At 42.3% G+C, this 16,776-nt stretch overlaps 1 protein-coding gene across 32 annotated transcripts in view; it reads right to left on the bottom strand.

The window, feature by feature from the left end:
* Nucleotides 1-5,976: 5,976 nt before the first annotated feature.
* The window catches only part of LOC135320890 (uncharacterized), a 143,275-nt gene continuing 132,475 nt past the window's right edge, over nt 5,977-16,776 (bottom strand). For 30 of the 32 annotated variants that reach the window (XM_064484033.1, XM_064484065.1, XM_064484058.1 and 27 more), the window contains one exon: nt 5,977-10,223. The gene's annotated coding sequence lies outside the window, so the exon portion shown is untranslated. Of the gene's footprint in view, nt 10,224-10,346; nt 11,211-16,776 lie in introns of all 32 variants that reach the window. The other 2 variants (XM_064484030.1, XM_064484032.1) reach the window with 2 other exon arrangements.

Below are 16,776 nucleotides of genomic sequence, written 5' to 3'. Positions count from 1 at the left end.
AAGTAGAATGAATTCAGCCTGAACTGATTCAGGAAAATCAGAAAATATAAAATTAGCTCACACAAATGTCTGATTAGTCCTTGTAATTCAGTAATTCCTAAAACTCTTAGAAATGCAAGGAAGGTGTGTTACCTCGGGGACTGAGTGCATTTGAAGAGTGAGAAATTTAGTGTGATCTGGTAAAGGCACAGGCTCTATAGACAAAGATCCGGGTTTGGATCCTGGCTCCACCAAGTACTGGAAACATGACCACACATAGCCTCAGTTTCTTCATGTGTTAAATGCGCTGATGGAGCTCACCTCTAAGCAGTCAGGTCAAAATAAGATGGTACGAGTGACTCTTAGGCAGAATGCTTGGCAAAGTGCTAGTTGCTCTTGCTGCTTTATAATGTCTTCTTAGGTAATTCCGTTGTCCATTGGCTTGCAAATATCTCCTCATTTGATTTAAGAAATATAGCATGCCTTAAGAATTTTAAAATAAGGAATGAAGATTTACTGGTTAATGCTGGGTGTATTTTTATAGGTCATTTATTAAAAACAAGTAGTTCTCTAAAAAGAATTTATTCAGTGTGCCTAGAACATGATTCAGTTAAAAATGATTTTCCTTTAAATTCTTTTCAGAAATTTTCTGTGATATTTTTATCGAATAGTAGTTGAAGTTTTCTGAGGAGGGGTTACATTTTAAAAAGATTATTCTAGTAACAATTGATATATTAAATAAATGATTCATATCCCTGGACAGCATAAAGCCCTGTTTTTTTTTAAATATATATAATTTTGGGGCTTAGTTCTATGTCACTTTATTGGGCAGAAGTATTTCCCATTTCCATTTTACAGGCAGAGAAGATGAGTCATACAATACTCATTACACAAGAGCAGCAGAGGCTGATTAATTTGGGCAGAGGAGGAAAAGTGTGTGGAGAAAAAATCCTTATTCTCAAACTGGACACATTCTGCAGTGCTGTGCAGCTGGAACGGTTTTGAATTTGCTTCTGGGCTGTCCTAGGTTTCGGCCCATGTGCCTGGAAAGGTCACTCAGGCAAACATGCTAATTTAAGAAGTTTGTCATTCTAAATGCTCTTAAGAGGATTAAACAAAGTCCACAGCAAATAAATGAACATGTTTGGAAGGTTTTCCACCCTCATGTAATTTCCAGAAAACAGACATGATTCACTTGCTAAACCAAACACACATGTATATTAATGAGCCTGGTTCACATGACTGGACAGCACGGAGGGAGCCTCATCTATTGGCGTGGGTTCTGCTGCAGGAACCGCACCTGAAGGTTTAATTAGAATTTATTTCCAGCGAGTGCTGCTCCAGCCTTTTTCTCCCCAATGTAAGAAAGCGCCCTCCTTGCCTGGCCATTAGTCTGCAGAGCCCCGCGGCTCACACACTCCCCTGCTCATCAGGATGCTGATGGAGCCAGCTTGCTTAGACACACTTAGCTACACTCGCAGCGGGGATCATCAGTCTCTTCTGTGTGTTCACCTCCACGTGCAGGGGAGAAAATCGAGTTTTGCTGGAGACAAACGCTAATTGACCACCAGTTGTTTCAGAGGGACTGTGATGTTGAAAACTGGAGTCCCTTTCATTTTTATATGTTGGATGCAGACAAACTGCACGGCGACAACCCCCACTGTAAGTACACCTACCAGGGAGGGGGTCGGAATTTTGATCTGCACGTATTCAGATCCTGGCACTGGTCAGCTTACAGTGTTCTCACTGGGTTTGGGAGACTGTTTCCATAGTGATTTATTTGGTTTCCAATAAATTTGCACAGCCGTCTCCTTCAGTCGAGTTCTGATGGGTTCAGTTGGGAGGGGCATGTGAAATTGGGGCAGGCAGAGAGTTGCAATGAAGACTAGACACCATCTGGTTACCTCTCATTTTTTATGGGCCCAAAAATGCTTGTCTTGTTTTCTTTTCTCCTCCATCTACCCCTTCAGTTCAGGGAGTCGTCTTCAAGAATTTCATCCTAAAATATAAAGTAATGAAGAAGGCAGTGTGTCTTTTTGGTTGATTTCATTTGACTTGGGTTCATTGTTAAAGATTTTCCAGTGAGGATTTTGTGAGCTTTTAAAAGCTGGAAGTGTAGCACAACCAAGGAGAGAAAGTCAGACAAACGAGTCAGCGGCCCCTGTGAGGTCTGCAGGACGAAGGCAGGAAGTGGGGCGGAGGCAGCACCGTGGCCTCCCCTGTAGCCCTGAGGCCAACGTGGGCATGAAAAGCCAGCTTCTCTTGTCGCCATGTGTTCTACCAGGTCTCCAACTAAAGGAATGCGAGGAGATTTGGAGAGGCCTTACCTTTTACCCTCTTGTCAAACATCTTAATGCTGACTGTATTTATTCAAGATGACACAGAGATCACCTGCAGAGCTTGAGGGAGCGGTGCTTGCTTCCTGACTTGCCCGCCCCAGGCTCACTCATCAGACTCCTGATTCTTGCAGGCACTGCAGTGCCCGTGGGGGGTGCTCTGCTCCTGGGGGGGTCTCTGCTCCTGTGGGGGGAGCTCTGCTCCTGGAGGAGCTGGGCACTGGAGTGCTCACATTGGAGCCGGTCGCACAAGCGCTGATCCCTCACCACGTGATGAGCCCTTTGTGTAAGTAGTAGAGGTGGGAAACAGAGTCTTCCTGTGTCTACGGAGTTCTCCAGTAAAGCCAACTTGGAGGAAAGAAAGAAAATGCCTACTGTTCCATGACTGTGTCCTAAGGGTTTAAAGCTCACTGCGGGGCACACGTGAGATCTCATCCAGTAAATACTCTGGGGTCTTGACTCTGACATGTCATGAATTTGGCATTCTCATAATGTTATTTCTCTTAAAATATGTCTAAGCAATCATTTTTGTGTGATGGTTATATGTGCATAAGTGTCCTGAAGAAACTGTTGTGGATGGAAGTGTGGGCATCAGTGGTACCAGAATGGCTGGTGGTCCTGGGGGTTGCCCGAGCTGCACACCATTTGTTACCAGCAGTCTTTCAGGTCGCATCTTATTCCAGAGCTCACCGGGGCTCCCATCTCTCACTATGTGTCTTGAGAGAATATTTGTTCAGAGGGTAGGGGACAGGGTGCTTCCAAGTCTGGGTTCTGGGGTTCCCTGTCTAAAGGTGGCACTGGCACAAATCCTTTATTCATGGGGTAATTAAGCCACACAGTCTCGTGGTTAATTTGGCCTCCCTGTACTTCTTCATGTTAGGAGCTGGAGGGCTTGGGTAAGGCCCCCAAACCTGTTTTTGGTAAGCTTTCAGCCCTACCACACAACCTGGGTTGTCCCATTTCAGTCACATGACTTTGATTTTTGCAGGTAGGTGTGACTCCTGGACAGTGCCTGGGACTTCCAGGTTTCCCCTACAGTAGGAACACTGAAGAAATTTCAACCCGTAAGTTGTGTTTGGGGGCCTCGAGGACAAGTAGGGACCCACAGAAAGATATCTGGATGGGTGGCGATCAGGCCCGAGTCTTGGAAGGACAGAGATTCCATTATTGTTTTAACAGTGAACTTAAGGGAGGAATTCGGGAAGGTCTGATGCAATTGAGGTTAAAAATATTATCTGGCTTTTATTGTTAGCAGTAGTGGTTTTTAAACCTTAGACCCATTCCCGCTTTTTATAAAAAATATTTTGCAACCTTTCTTTTTTGGTGCCCGGAATTGAACATCATGGAAAGTGTAACCTAAGTATAAATATGATAAACAAATAGACAGGTAGATGGAAAAATGGGGTACCTAAATTCTTATATTATGGGGTATTTTATATTTTTGCTAATTAGTGACCTCTCAGGACAAAAGGCACATACAAAGGGAGTCACTTCTAATAAACTGTTTTTCCAAGCCTTACCTAAATGGGAAACAAGTGGCTTCAGAATGTTAGAGCACCTCCCAGGTCCCCGGGGAAATCTCCTTGTCAGAGTTACACTTGCTGATGGTGTCCTGTGCCAAGTGCAAGCAGATGCGGTTCGGAAGCTGCCCGGGGGCTGACTCCGGGGATTCCTTCTCCGTCTCAGCTCTGAGGGAGCCTTGCCTTTCCTGACCACAACCACAGAGGCGATTTTGAATCTCTGAAAACTGCCATACCAGTGTATATCACAACCCCCACAAGATATGTTGAATAAAGTAGAAAACTTTAAGTGCCTCCTTTAGGATAGAAATAGGATATAAAATAAATCATGATTTAAAAAATTCTAGTGCCCGAATAAGTGCTACATTACACTGGCTGCATTATTAGGTTAGACAACTTCATTACTGCTTTCCATACCACATCTTCTAGTTAGTTTTTATTTATCTTTTTTTCCCTAAAGAAAAAAATCATATGATGCATTCTTGTGTCAGAGGTGACAAGAAGAGAGCAAGTGTAAAACCGGAAATCGTGATGCTGGTCAGTCTAATATCAGCTCCGTCACTGCACAGATCATCTTAACTCATTTTACTGCAATTTTTGGAATTACCTTCTCACTTGGAAAATCCCCTGTGTCAGTTAGATTTGCTAGTAAAACAATTTTTTTTCTTACTTAGTGCATCAGTGATGTTTTCAAGATGATAAAAAATTTTGCCCATGGCATTTAAACAGTTGCTTCTTCTCGTAATTCATGGTTCACGGTCTTGTATTTGTCACAACTGGAGAAATGTGTTTTCTGTGTGCAAATTCTCATTGTTTTGGTGACGCAGGGACACTTGTCCTTACTGGATGGAGTATGATAGTAGTTGTTTGAATTCTCTCTCTAAATCTGGAGTCCTGTGTTATGATTCCTGTTACCTTAAAAAATATGAATATTGTTATTTACCTAAATAGATAACATCACACCAGTGATGTATATCAAATTGGTCCAACTAGGAATTCCAATATTAAATGAGACAGTAATTTCACAACTCACTATTCCAAAAATTTGGATTGATGGTTCAATTATACCAGGGACATTACCTGTTGTAATTGAATCAATCATTGCTTTCTTCAATAAAAGTTTCCATTCCATCTGCTCTTTTGTTTTATTGTCCTTCTGTGTTTTGTTTGCTTTCTTTCCCAAATATATATGATTTTGGATTTTGTCATTGAAAATCCTTGCTGGTTTTGCTACCTCATGCTGCAGAGAAAGCCTTGTGACTGTTTTATAGTCACTGATTTCATGGTTGTATGAGTGCTTAATGCCACCTTGCAGGGATGTGGAGACCTAATGAAGTGTGTGCATAAAAGGCTTAGTCTACATTGAGTGCAGGGTTAGTGTGAGCAGCTCATGTCATCAGTATCATAGTTAATCCATTACAATCATCCTCTGTTAATCAGTGTTATCATTCTAACGTCTCCAGGAGAGGAAATGTAGTATTCTAAATGCAAATCTTTGCCACTCTTTTAGTCAATTCAACACCTTTAAAGCTTTGCTGTAATAGGACTGTGTGCCTGGTATCCCTACTTTTGCTTCTCCTGACCCAGGACGCGGTCTCCACGGCTGATGATCCATGAGACACTGGATTCTTGGTCCCATGGCTCTGTGTGTTCTGGGACATCTGGGGACTTCAGCACTGTTTTAGGGGCTTTGGGTCCCACCTCTTCATAGCATTGCTGAGATGAGATCTGTGGGTTCACCCTCATTCTTGAGTGTATGGTGCATTTTTTCTAGAACCAACACACGCCACCGTGACAGCACTGCTTTGACCACGTGCTGGGGCAGCGTGTGCTTGTCAGTTCTTGGGTTTAAATTTTCTGTTCAAATTTCTAAAATGGGGTATATTGACAGATACACTCCATGTAAACAGAAGCTCTGTGGGGTTTTCAGCAACTTCTAAGAGCATAAATATTCCTGAATCAGCTAATCTTCCTCCCAACAAGTGAGGAGCAAGCCGGCAAGTCCTGGGTGCCTGTGGCGGCCAAGCTCTGCAGCCCAGGCTGCTCACCGAGGAGCAAGGAGAAAATCTTAAAAACCTACTTCAATGCTGTCTTTCACAGAATCTCAGAACTGAATGTTTTAATATTTAAAGAGGGGTGATTAGTTTTTTTATATATTATTTTATTTTTTTCCTTTTTCAGTATTATTAGGTATAATTATTACAGTTCAACTCCACATACACATTGCATGTAAATACATGTATAGAGTATACTGCATTTTTTTAGTTACATATATGTACTAATTATTGTTTCTAAGAACAGATTAGAGTTTCAGATTTTTAAACTTACATAGTTACCAGAGGAATAAAGCCAACTACAAAAGAATAATAAACAGAATATGGTAATCCAATCACAAAGGACAGTCATATGTGCTTAAGCATATTCAAGAAATCAAAATAACAATTAGTTCATTTGTGGTCTTATTATTATTGCTATTAATTTTAGATTCCTCATAAATGAAATCTTATGGCATTTTTCTTTCTCTTTTCACCCCACTTCACTTAGAATGACAGTCTTCAGGTCCATCCATGTTGCTGCAAATTGCATCTGTTATGGCTGAGTAGTATTCCATTGTAGATATGTATCACCTTGTCTTTATCCAGTCATGTGCTGATGGACATTTGTGTTGTTTCCATGTTCTTTGTTCTATGTCCCTTCTGGCAACAATTACTGATTTTAAATATTTTCCACCTTAAAATCCTTCCTGAAGGAGACGTGGTAACAGGAATCAAAAACAGTTACAGCACAGGGTTGTGTGTGATGGGCCCTAGGGCTTGGTAGGAAGGTTGGCAGAAAAGATTTCAGATTCTGATCAAATGATTCCTCCTCTTGTAGCCCTGCTGACCGCCTCTCTCACGGCCTGCCCTACTAGTCTGACCAGTCCCTTCTGTGAATCCCACTGTATTGTGCACAAATTTTTTCCAATTGGTGTCATCCCGCAGGGACCTTAGGTGAGGCACCTAAGCTCCTGTGTTGGTTTCTTCCATCAGCCCTTAACTTCCTTGGGAGCCAGGACTGTCTCATTGCCCCAAGGATTCCTAATGCCTAGTGAGATGCCTGATACAGCTGGTACTTAACGAGCACATAAGTCAAATGGAAAAACCTGATCAAAGAAATGGCCCTCATTTTTCAGACATGCCTACTTGAGTACATAGGGTAAAATGACATGTTTTCTTGAATTTGCTGTCAAATACTTCAACAAAGGACAAGTAAAAGAACAAAGGTCTGAATAAAGGAAATATGGAAATGTTTGTGAATTCCTTAATCTGGGTGATGGGCTTATTGTACTATATTTATTGATGTATAATTAAGTTATTTTATAATTTTCTTATCATTAGCTGAATAGCAAGTATTAATACGTATTAATTGAAATCCTTTGAGCCGACCAAACTTACCCCACACAAAATGCTTAATGTCCTAGTAGTGTGTCTTACAGAAATCTTTTCCCATAAAGACAGGAAAAAGGGAAAGACTGATCTGTGCAGTATTTCCACATTGTCAAAAGACCAAAGACCGACACAAAGAAGAGATTCTAAAAAAGATAAAGAGGCTGAAATCAATGTCCTGAAAACCTAGCCAAGAATTCTAAATGTCCCAACTTAACTAACCTCAGCACTGCCGCATCAAGAATGAGGCAAGTAGAACCTTGAGGATTTTTTTTAAATAAATAAATAATGATCCAGTTCCTACCACAGGCAATTATGGTAAGAGTGAGTACATGTTCTAACACCAACTAGTGTACAAATTGTAATTTATACTTGATTCAAACTGCTTCTTCTATAAAATCTGAATCTTTTTATTCTTAAGACAGATTTGTGGCATATGACCTAGTGATAAAATTTTCAACTCGCTTGTATTCAAAAAGTTCACCAATGTGAGAGTTTATTACAACAACTATTGCTTTTTGGGAAACCCATGTGCCTTGTCACTCTCTTCCATAAGATTTCCTGTGGAAAATTCAATCCCTCATTCAGGAAGGGGCTGAGCAAACAGTCTGATGGAAAACCTTCATACACTGCAACACAAGAAAATGAAAATGACAGTGAGCAGCCCGTGAAGCTGGCAGACACACACAGCTCACGGCTGTGTTCCCTCCATGACATTCTGTAACCAGCAGGGAAAATGTGCATTTCAAGAAATAGACATAAACACTTTTCAGGACCTGAGCACATAATTTCCCTTTCAGGGTTTAGTGGGCTTCCATTTAATTCTATGAGAAGTGTTTAAAACAACAGAACAACAGCTGAGGTATGGTTTAAAGTAACATTTGTCTTAGTGAAAATAAAGCCAGCTGATTGTTATCATTTTTACTTTATTTGATCTCACTCTCCTACTTTACCTCCCCAACCTCCTCCACAAAATGATGGTGAACGTCCCCTCCTGGGTCAGAAGGCTAAGTAGAAATTACCAATCACATGGAGGTGTGCTTTGTTGTTTTATTTTTCAAAAGAAACATGTTTCATTCATGTGATTTAAAATTAAGATCAAGAAACAAACTCTATTCAATGAATGGTAGCCAACACATGTCGTCATAGCTGCTCATCAGGTTTGGCCCCACGTTACACACATTTACATGGACATGTGACATGTGCTGTCATGGGACATGGTGAGTGGGGACAGGGTCTCTGCTCTCACAGGGCACACAGCCTGGTGGGGGAGGCAGTGTTCAATCATTGCCTTTTTTTTTAATGTACTTACAAATTATGGGAAATGCTATTTAAAAAGAACAAAGTGAGTCAATGAAAGTGAAAAGTTCAAGGACAGTATTTAGGTGAGGGAAGACAGGGAACCTCTTTGAAGAGCTGACACTCCACTGAGACCCAAAGGACAACTCCGGTGCTGCAGGTGAAGGGCAGGGACACATTGATAAAGGGCTGATATCCAGAATACACCAAAATCTCTTTAAACTCAACAAGAAGAATGAATAACCTGCTTAAAAAATGAGCAAAATGCCTCAACACACACCTCAACATGGAAACTAGATGCCAAAGAAATCTATGGAAACATGCTCCACAGCATCTGTCATCAAGGGGCTGCAGACTGAAACAGTGAGTTATCACTGCACACCAGTCAGAACTGCCAAAACTCAGAACACTGACAGCACCAAATGCTGGTGAGGATGTGGAGCGTCAGGAATTTTCTTGCATTGCTGGTGGGAATGAAAAATGGCCCAGATACTTTGGAAGACGGTCTGGCAATTTTTTACAAAACTAAACGTACTCCTACCATATGATCTGGCAACTGTGCTCCTTGGTGTTTACTGAACAAAATGGAAAATTACGTCCACACACAAATCTGCATACAGATGTTAATAGCAGCTTTATTCATAATCACCAGAACTCAGAAACAACTAAGCTGTTCTTCAGTAGGTGAATGGATAAATAAACTGTGGTCCAGGCAGAAAATGGACTATTTATGGTGTTAAAATAAAATGAGTTATCAAGGCATGGAAAGACATGGAGGAACCTTAAATGCATATTACTAAGTGAAAGAAGCCGATCTGGGAAGATTCTGCAACTGTCTGATTCCAACTGTATGGTGTTCTGGGAAAGGCAAAACCACAGAGACTAAAAGATCAGTTACTGTCAGAGGCTAGAGGGGAAGGAGTAATGAATGAGGTGCAGCAAGGAGCATTTTTATGGTCACTAAGACAGACTACTCTGTATGATGCTGTGATGGTAGAAACGTGTCATTGTACATCTGTCCAAACCCACAGAGTGCACACCACCAAGTGTAAATCCTAGTGTCAAGTATGGGCTCTTGGTGATGATGACGTGTCAGTGTAGGTTCACCCATTGTCGCAAATGCACGCTCAGGTACAGTCGTCAATAGTGAGGAGGCTGTGGGGACAAACTGCAGTTCATACACCCAATCCAGCCCCAGCCACTGCTGTGAATAAAGCTCTGTGGGTGTGTGGACTCTCCGGCTGCTCTGGCGTCTGAACAGCAGAGCTGAGCAGCTGCACCAGAGATCAGGAGGTTTGCAGATCCTGAAATATTGCCTCCCAAGCCCTTGACAGAAAAAAGTCTGCTGTGTCCTGCTCTACACGAATCACAATTCACCCTGTTGAGACAGGAGAGCAGGGCCCAAACAAGGCATGGTTAATCGGACTGAAGCAATGTTTTAGTCCCAAAACCTTTGTTGAATCCTGCAGAATCAGTGACAGACTGTAGCCAGGAAGCGTCTGCAGAAGGAGTCGGTAGCAGGCCTTCCCGCCAGGGTCCGGGATGCCGGGGGCCAAGCGCTGCACGGGGGCCACCCACTTGAAGAAGACGGACTTGCAGTGGAAGCCGATCAACTCATAGAGCTCGGAGAGGATGCTGCACTGCTGAATTCTCTCCTAGGAACGCTGAAGCACAGGGAAAAAAGCAACAAGCATCTGAACGAAACATGTAAGTGAAAAAAGACACGTAAAAAATGTTTTCCCATAAAACAGAGACCTGATGACACAGGAAGGAAGAGGAAGGCTGACTTCGTGCACTGATGGGACCGGATGCAGAAATGCAGGGAAGCAGCGCTGTGCAGATGCTCCAGACCCCCTCCGGCCCCACCTATCCACGTTCATCCTGTCCTTTTCCTAGAAAGGCTGTATTCCCTGAAACAGAGGAATCTGCTCCCTACAAATGAGACGCAGAGAAAGGAAGGAGCAAAAGAAAGGGAAAGTAAAGGAACAACGTTTCATCTAGACCCTAGTATTTGGGCAGGACTTTCACCAAATACACATCTTCTCAAAGCACAGAGCACACAGTGAGAGGCTGACAGAGTGACTGCGACTTCTGCTCCTTAAGCACCAGCTACCTGCCAGCACACGCTGCGCCCCTTACTGAATCATTACAATCATCTCAGAAACTATTACTACCCCGTCTCACAGGCAAGGAAATCTGAAACTCGGGGAAGAATTATTATCATCCTGGACAATGTCCCACGACCCAGAATTGTCAGAGCCTCCACAGACCCTGGACTAAAATTCTCCACTTCACCACGGGCCCTGAGCCTCAGGCTGAGGCCACATCAGGCCTGCACGGGCCCAGAGCACGAGTATGTGGGACAGGGAATGGTCCCACTCGAAGTGCCAGGCCAAGGCCCTCAGAAACCTATGAAATGAAACCAAATCCCCAAACTCCTTTCCAACCCACTGCCCTGTCCGGGAGGACTGCTCGGCACATCTGCGCTGTCACCTGTGCACAGGCTGAGCAAGGGGCCCAGACAGTGACGTGACGTCCCAGTGGAAGTGGCTAGGAGGCCGCTTCATCACAGGACAGACTCTCCCGGCTTCCAACGTTAACTCTCCATTCCATTTTCAACTGGAAAGTAAGTTTAGACTTCTTTTCCTCTCCTAGAAACAAAGAGAGTGGTAGTATCAGCAGGAAACTCAAGACTGAGGAAGAGTCTCCTGGCCATCTGGAAGGATAGGTCGGGGAGGGAACAGAGACTGGGATCAGAAAGACCCGTGTTCCAGTCCAAAGTCTGCACGTCACTCGCTTTGACAGTTTACTTATTAATAGAGGTGAAAAAATCTAATTATGATTGTTGGGAAAACTAATTGAAATAAAGTATGCCACTAGCATACGTATAAAATCCTTCATGAGTGTCCCAGAAATGGAAGTGATCGTGGTTAGTTACTGTCTGCCAAGTCTTGGGTGCTAAGCCCACATCAGCCAGCCAGAGATGTGCCAGAGAATGCCTCACCAGCTAGCAGCCTTCTCCAACTTGGAAACTCACAGTGTCTGAAGAACAGGCAGTGGTGGATGCTTTGGGACACTCTGGAGGTAACACTCCAGTGATGACTTTAAAAAGCTGGGGAGAATTTAGGGGACCATACAGTTCAAATACAGAAAACACATTCCATGTCTGCCCACATTCATCTCTAGCCATGATGATTCAGAGAGGAAATACATATTCAAACGTACACCATTTTCCCACATAAGTGCATCAAAACAATTTGGAAAGAATGTAACTTTCTTCTCTAGATCACACAGCGGGGATTACAAGGTTTGTACTGAGAGCCCTACTTGTAAAACATCTGCTAACATAACTGGGTCCACTATCAGTCCATTCAAAGAGAAGGATGGAAAAGAACAAAGCCAAGCTAATACGCTCCGGTTTTTTGGTGGGTTACAATGTCACAAAGGAGATGGACAGGTCATCAAGGAACCACCCTGCCGTGATCACGGAGCCGGGCAACGGGGTGGGCGGCAAGATGTATGACGCAGCCGCAGCTGTGCCCGCGCTTCTAGGCAGGTATCCAAAGTCTCCTCGACATGGCGTCCAATGCTTGTGCCCACGTCCTCATCACCTGAGATGTATTTAAAAGAAATGAAAACTAATAAACGGAAAATACCTTTGATGGGCACACCGTCCAAAAAGCAAAGTCACAGTTTGACAACTGGCCATCCCGGTTCCCTGGGATTCATTCTTGGAGAACCTTAAAAACCACCCCTCTGTCCTCAAGAAGTGCTGCCTACTTGTCCTATCTTTGGCTCAGGGATACAGCACGTTCACGTGAACTTCAATGTCTGCACAGATTTGACTGTCTTTCTCCAGGTTCATTTGTCCATTCTGAAGAGGCCTGAGTTAAGTCCATTTTCTGTAAGATCAATTCCCTCCAGTGAAAACTCATCGAGCCTGCAATTAAAAGCCAAATGAACAGGACTGTCCTCAGCTAAAAAGTTCACCCACCCTTCACTGCTTTCTTAATTTCCTTTCCTAGCTAATTGCAGCAGACTAAAACCTCCCTCCACCCAGCTCCCCAACTATGTCAAACAGAAAGTAAGGTCCATAAAAGAGGAGACAATTCCATAGTCACCTCTGAATTCCTAGCATATACTAATGTCAATAAATAGAACTATGATTATGGCTTCTTTCCTTTAAAACCTTTCTGGTTATTTAAATGAGACCTTGGAAGAGAGCTGTTTGGGTCTAGTATCTTGATCCAGAAGACTCAGGAGGCCTTTTTAGGAATGGCTGTTCACTGTTTCATTCAAAACACAACTTCTCATTCCGGGAGGAGCTGTGATTTTCTGCCAGGAGATTGTGGTCACTCTCATGCCAGAACAGCTTTAAACTAAATCCTTACTTTGGATTTGTTATTTTTCCCTGCATCCCCAAAAATTGACTTTCCTTAATTTCTTGCCTTGAGGAATGATATTTTTCTTTCTTTCTAATTCACCCTTTATTAAACAGGATTCTCAGGATGTGCTTGGCCTTACATAGGATGAGCCATCCAATTCCCAGTGTGAGAGGCCCGGGGCTCACCTCCCGCCCTCCTGCCAGGGCAACTAACACTCAGTTCAGGAGCCAACCGGCACCCCAGGGATTCTAAGTCTCACGTATCTCCCAGAATCCCTGCTTTCTGATATGACTTGGATTCTGAGGATTTCCCCTCACTTTCTTGAAAATTAGCTGTGCAGCTTGAAAGATGAGGAAGGAAGGATTTATTTCTTAATCAGCATTTTAAGGAACTTGTGTAATGAACGTTTTCACGAGTTTCTAGAACACTCCATTGCCGAGACAGAAAACACAATAGATATTTTCTAAACTTAGGTATCATGTGCATTGTTTCTTTGCTTTTGTTTTCTTAACTACTAACACACAGTTTTTAATTAAAAAAAATAAGGCCCGAAATAGGATAGAAACTTGAAGGGGCAAACAAAATTTAAGGGCAAAGAAAGAAAAATGATAAGTACTCTACAAAGTTAATATAATACATACACTATGGATCAGATCAGCAATTCTCAGTAACAGCTAATTGAAACATGACCATGAGGTAAAACGTCTCTCCTGTCAGGAGATGACCAACAGATAATAGAATTAAAACAACAAATTAAAATTCTAATTCTGGCGAGGTATAGAAGGCTACCAGCTAAATGTGTCTATTTCTGGAAAAGAGGGAGGCTCACCAGCTCTTTACTGTGGAGCCTGAGCCTAGGGGAGGGCGGTGAAGAACCGCCCTGTAAGTATCCAATTAACAAAGTGGGTTATGAATAAAGAGACGTGAGCTTTGATGACAGAGATGATACTACTATTCACTTGTCCTGTAAAGAATACTTCACGTTCAGCGATCAATACCTCGGCGTCCTCAGGGATTGAGATTATAGGAAAATGCACAGCCCGGGCCCAGACCTCCTCTGTGAGCTCGTGACACTGCACTTAGATGTCTCAAGAGCAACTCCAACTCCACCTGAAAAGAGCTGACTTCACGGTGCTCCTCCCATAGCCGTCCTGCCCAGGGCCCCTGGTTGGGAGGGAAGGTCTCTCTGCCCCTCCCAGCTCAGGCCCATCACTCACAGATGTGACTGGACCCCTCCTTCAGGGCTCAGATTTCCTCAGTCACCGAGACCCACCACCGACACCTGACCTACCAGGTATTCACAGGCACTCCCTCAGCACTGACTTTGGGCTGGGGACCACGCTGCACACTGTGCGAATGTTATCTCACTGGATCTCCACAACAGTCCTGGGAATTGGGTACATCACTGCTTCAATTGATTAAATAAATTGTTTCACTTCCTTGAGTGCGTCATCCAAAGTGACACGTCTACTGAGCCACAAACATGGGACTGAAAACCACTTGAAAATTGAACACTGCTACACCTCGCAGCCACCCTACTCTGATTCGTCACATCACTTTCTGCCGAGCCTACTGAATGTTTGCAAGCATTCTACAAACACAAAAGTGATCTACGAGAGCACCCCACTCCCCTAATTAAAATCTGTCAATGATGGTCCACTGCTCTTCAGAGAAAGCCTCACCAGGCCTGAGCACAGCCCAACGGCCCGGCATCCTCGTTCCCTGCGCGGCCACGCCGCCTCACCCACCAAGCAGCACAGTGCCGTGTCCAGGACTGGGATGCTGACTCCGTACAACACGGGGCTCGTCTCACTCTAACAATGATCACCCTCTTCAGTGGTCACCCTCTAAAATGCTGACTCTCAGAAAAATATTTTCTCAGGATGAATCAATATCTTTTTCCTTACAACTTCCAGTCATTGATAATGAGCTCCCCCAAAAAGAGAGAAGACTTAATCCTCAGTCTCCTTATCTGTAAAGTGGGAATAACAAGGAAATATGTAAGGTTTTCAGAGAAATAAAACTCATGTGAGTCTGAGGGACAATTCCCAACATACAGTAAGCACTCAATATGGGCTTACTTAGTATTAATAAGAATATGTTGCATTCCAGCAACCTTAAATCAATGATTTATGGCTTTGTCCAACAGACTACTGACAAACAGTTGGACGAACCCTTTTGAGCAGATCAGCACAAGTGTATTGGGAGAGGTAAGCGCTGCCTCCAGTTACAGCTCAAACTCTTACATGTTGTTTGAGCATTTAGTTGTCGTTATTGAATAAAGACAGGTGTTCTTTAGTCAAAGCTCCTGAAACATAAATCTTCAAAGATAGATACAAATTAGGTTTCAAGTACAACATTCTCACTAGAAATTATTTGAAAATGATAGTCTTAGCTCCTCTGTACATCAAAAGGGCATGTTCTTAATGTATCTGACTATATACACTGAAAGGATTGTTTAAAAGAAATTAAGATGAAGCCATCCTAAATAAGTTCTCAGTATCATCTGCACAAAGCCCCACCCAAGGGTCTCATTTCTCACTTCCACATAGGTGTTCAGGTAGTTTAACCTGGGTCTTGGTTTTTTAAAACACAGGGGAGGGAAGAGTTGTGGATAGATTTTTGAAGCAAATATAAACCTAGTGTATTTGATGTGTAGGAATCCTAGAAATAAACAAATTGATATATAGTCCCACCCTTAAGAAGCTCAGCCTTTCCATTTACAACAGCATTAAAAATAAAATGGGAGATACATTTAACAAAAATTTACAAGATTTGTACATTGAACAATTTGAAGTATCACTGAAAAAATTTTAGAAGATCTACATATACGGAAGACATCCCATGTTCATGGAATAGTAGACAATATTGTTAAAAATGTTAAGACTCCCCAAAGTGATCTACAAATTCAGTGGAATCGCTATCAAAATTCCAGCTGACTTCTTTGCAAAAATTGAAAAACTGATCCCAAAATTCATATGGAAGTGCAAGGGGCCCAGGACAGCCAAAGCTATCTTGAAGAAGCAGAGCAAAGTGGGAGGACTCACTTTAAATGTTACTACAAATCTATAGTACTGAAGTCATTATGGTACTGTCATAAGTTTGGGTACATAAATCTATGAGACACAGTAAAAATTCCAGGGGGGAAACTTATATTTACAATCAGTTTTCAACAAGTGTGCCAACAACACTGCATTGAAAGAATAGTCTATTCAACGAATGGTGCAGGGAAGGCTGGGTATCTGCAGGCAAAAGAATGAATTTAGAATCTGAAACCCCCTATTGTATATAACAAATAAAAATTAATTGAAAATGGATCACAGACAGAAACGTAAAATCTAAACCTATAAACTTTCTAAAAGAAGACATAGTATAAATCTTTGTGGTCCTAGGATAGGTTATGGTTTCCTAGATACAATACCAAGAGCAGAAGTGATAAAAAAAAAAAAACCAGATAAACTGGACTTCATCAAAATTAAAACCACTTGTTACAAAAGACATCATCAAGAAAATGAAATGAAAGGGGAAGTGGGTAGCTCAAGTGATAGAGTGCATGCTTGGCAAAAAATAAATAAATAAATAAAATAAATGAATAAATCTAATTACCTCCCCTATAAAGGAATTGTCTTAATATTTAAAAAAAGTCAAGTGGAATGACAATCTGCAGAATAGTAGAAAAAATTTGCAAAGCATATTTCTAATAAGAGACTAGTATCCAGGATATAAAAAAAATGTTTACAACTGACCAATACAAAGAAAATCGACCCAATTTTTAAATTTACCAAGGAATTAAATAGATACACAAATGGCCAATAAGCATATGAAAAGATGC

The sequence above is a fragment of the Camelus dromedarius genome, unplaced genomic scaffold, assembly GCF_036321535.1.
Source record: "Camelus dromedarius isolate mCamDro1 unplaced genomic scaffold, mCamDro1.pat HAP1_SCAFFOLD_153, whole genome shotgun sequence".
In the NCBI taxonomy this organism is placed as follows: domain Eukaryota; kingdom Metazoa; phylum Chordata; class Mammalia; order Artiodactyla; family Camelidae; genus Camelus; species Camelus dromedarius.
Note: the sequence above shows the minus strand (reverse complement) of the source record. Positions and strands in the feature narration are given on the sequence as shown.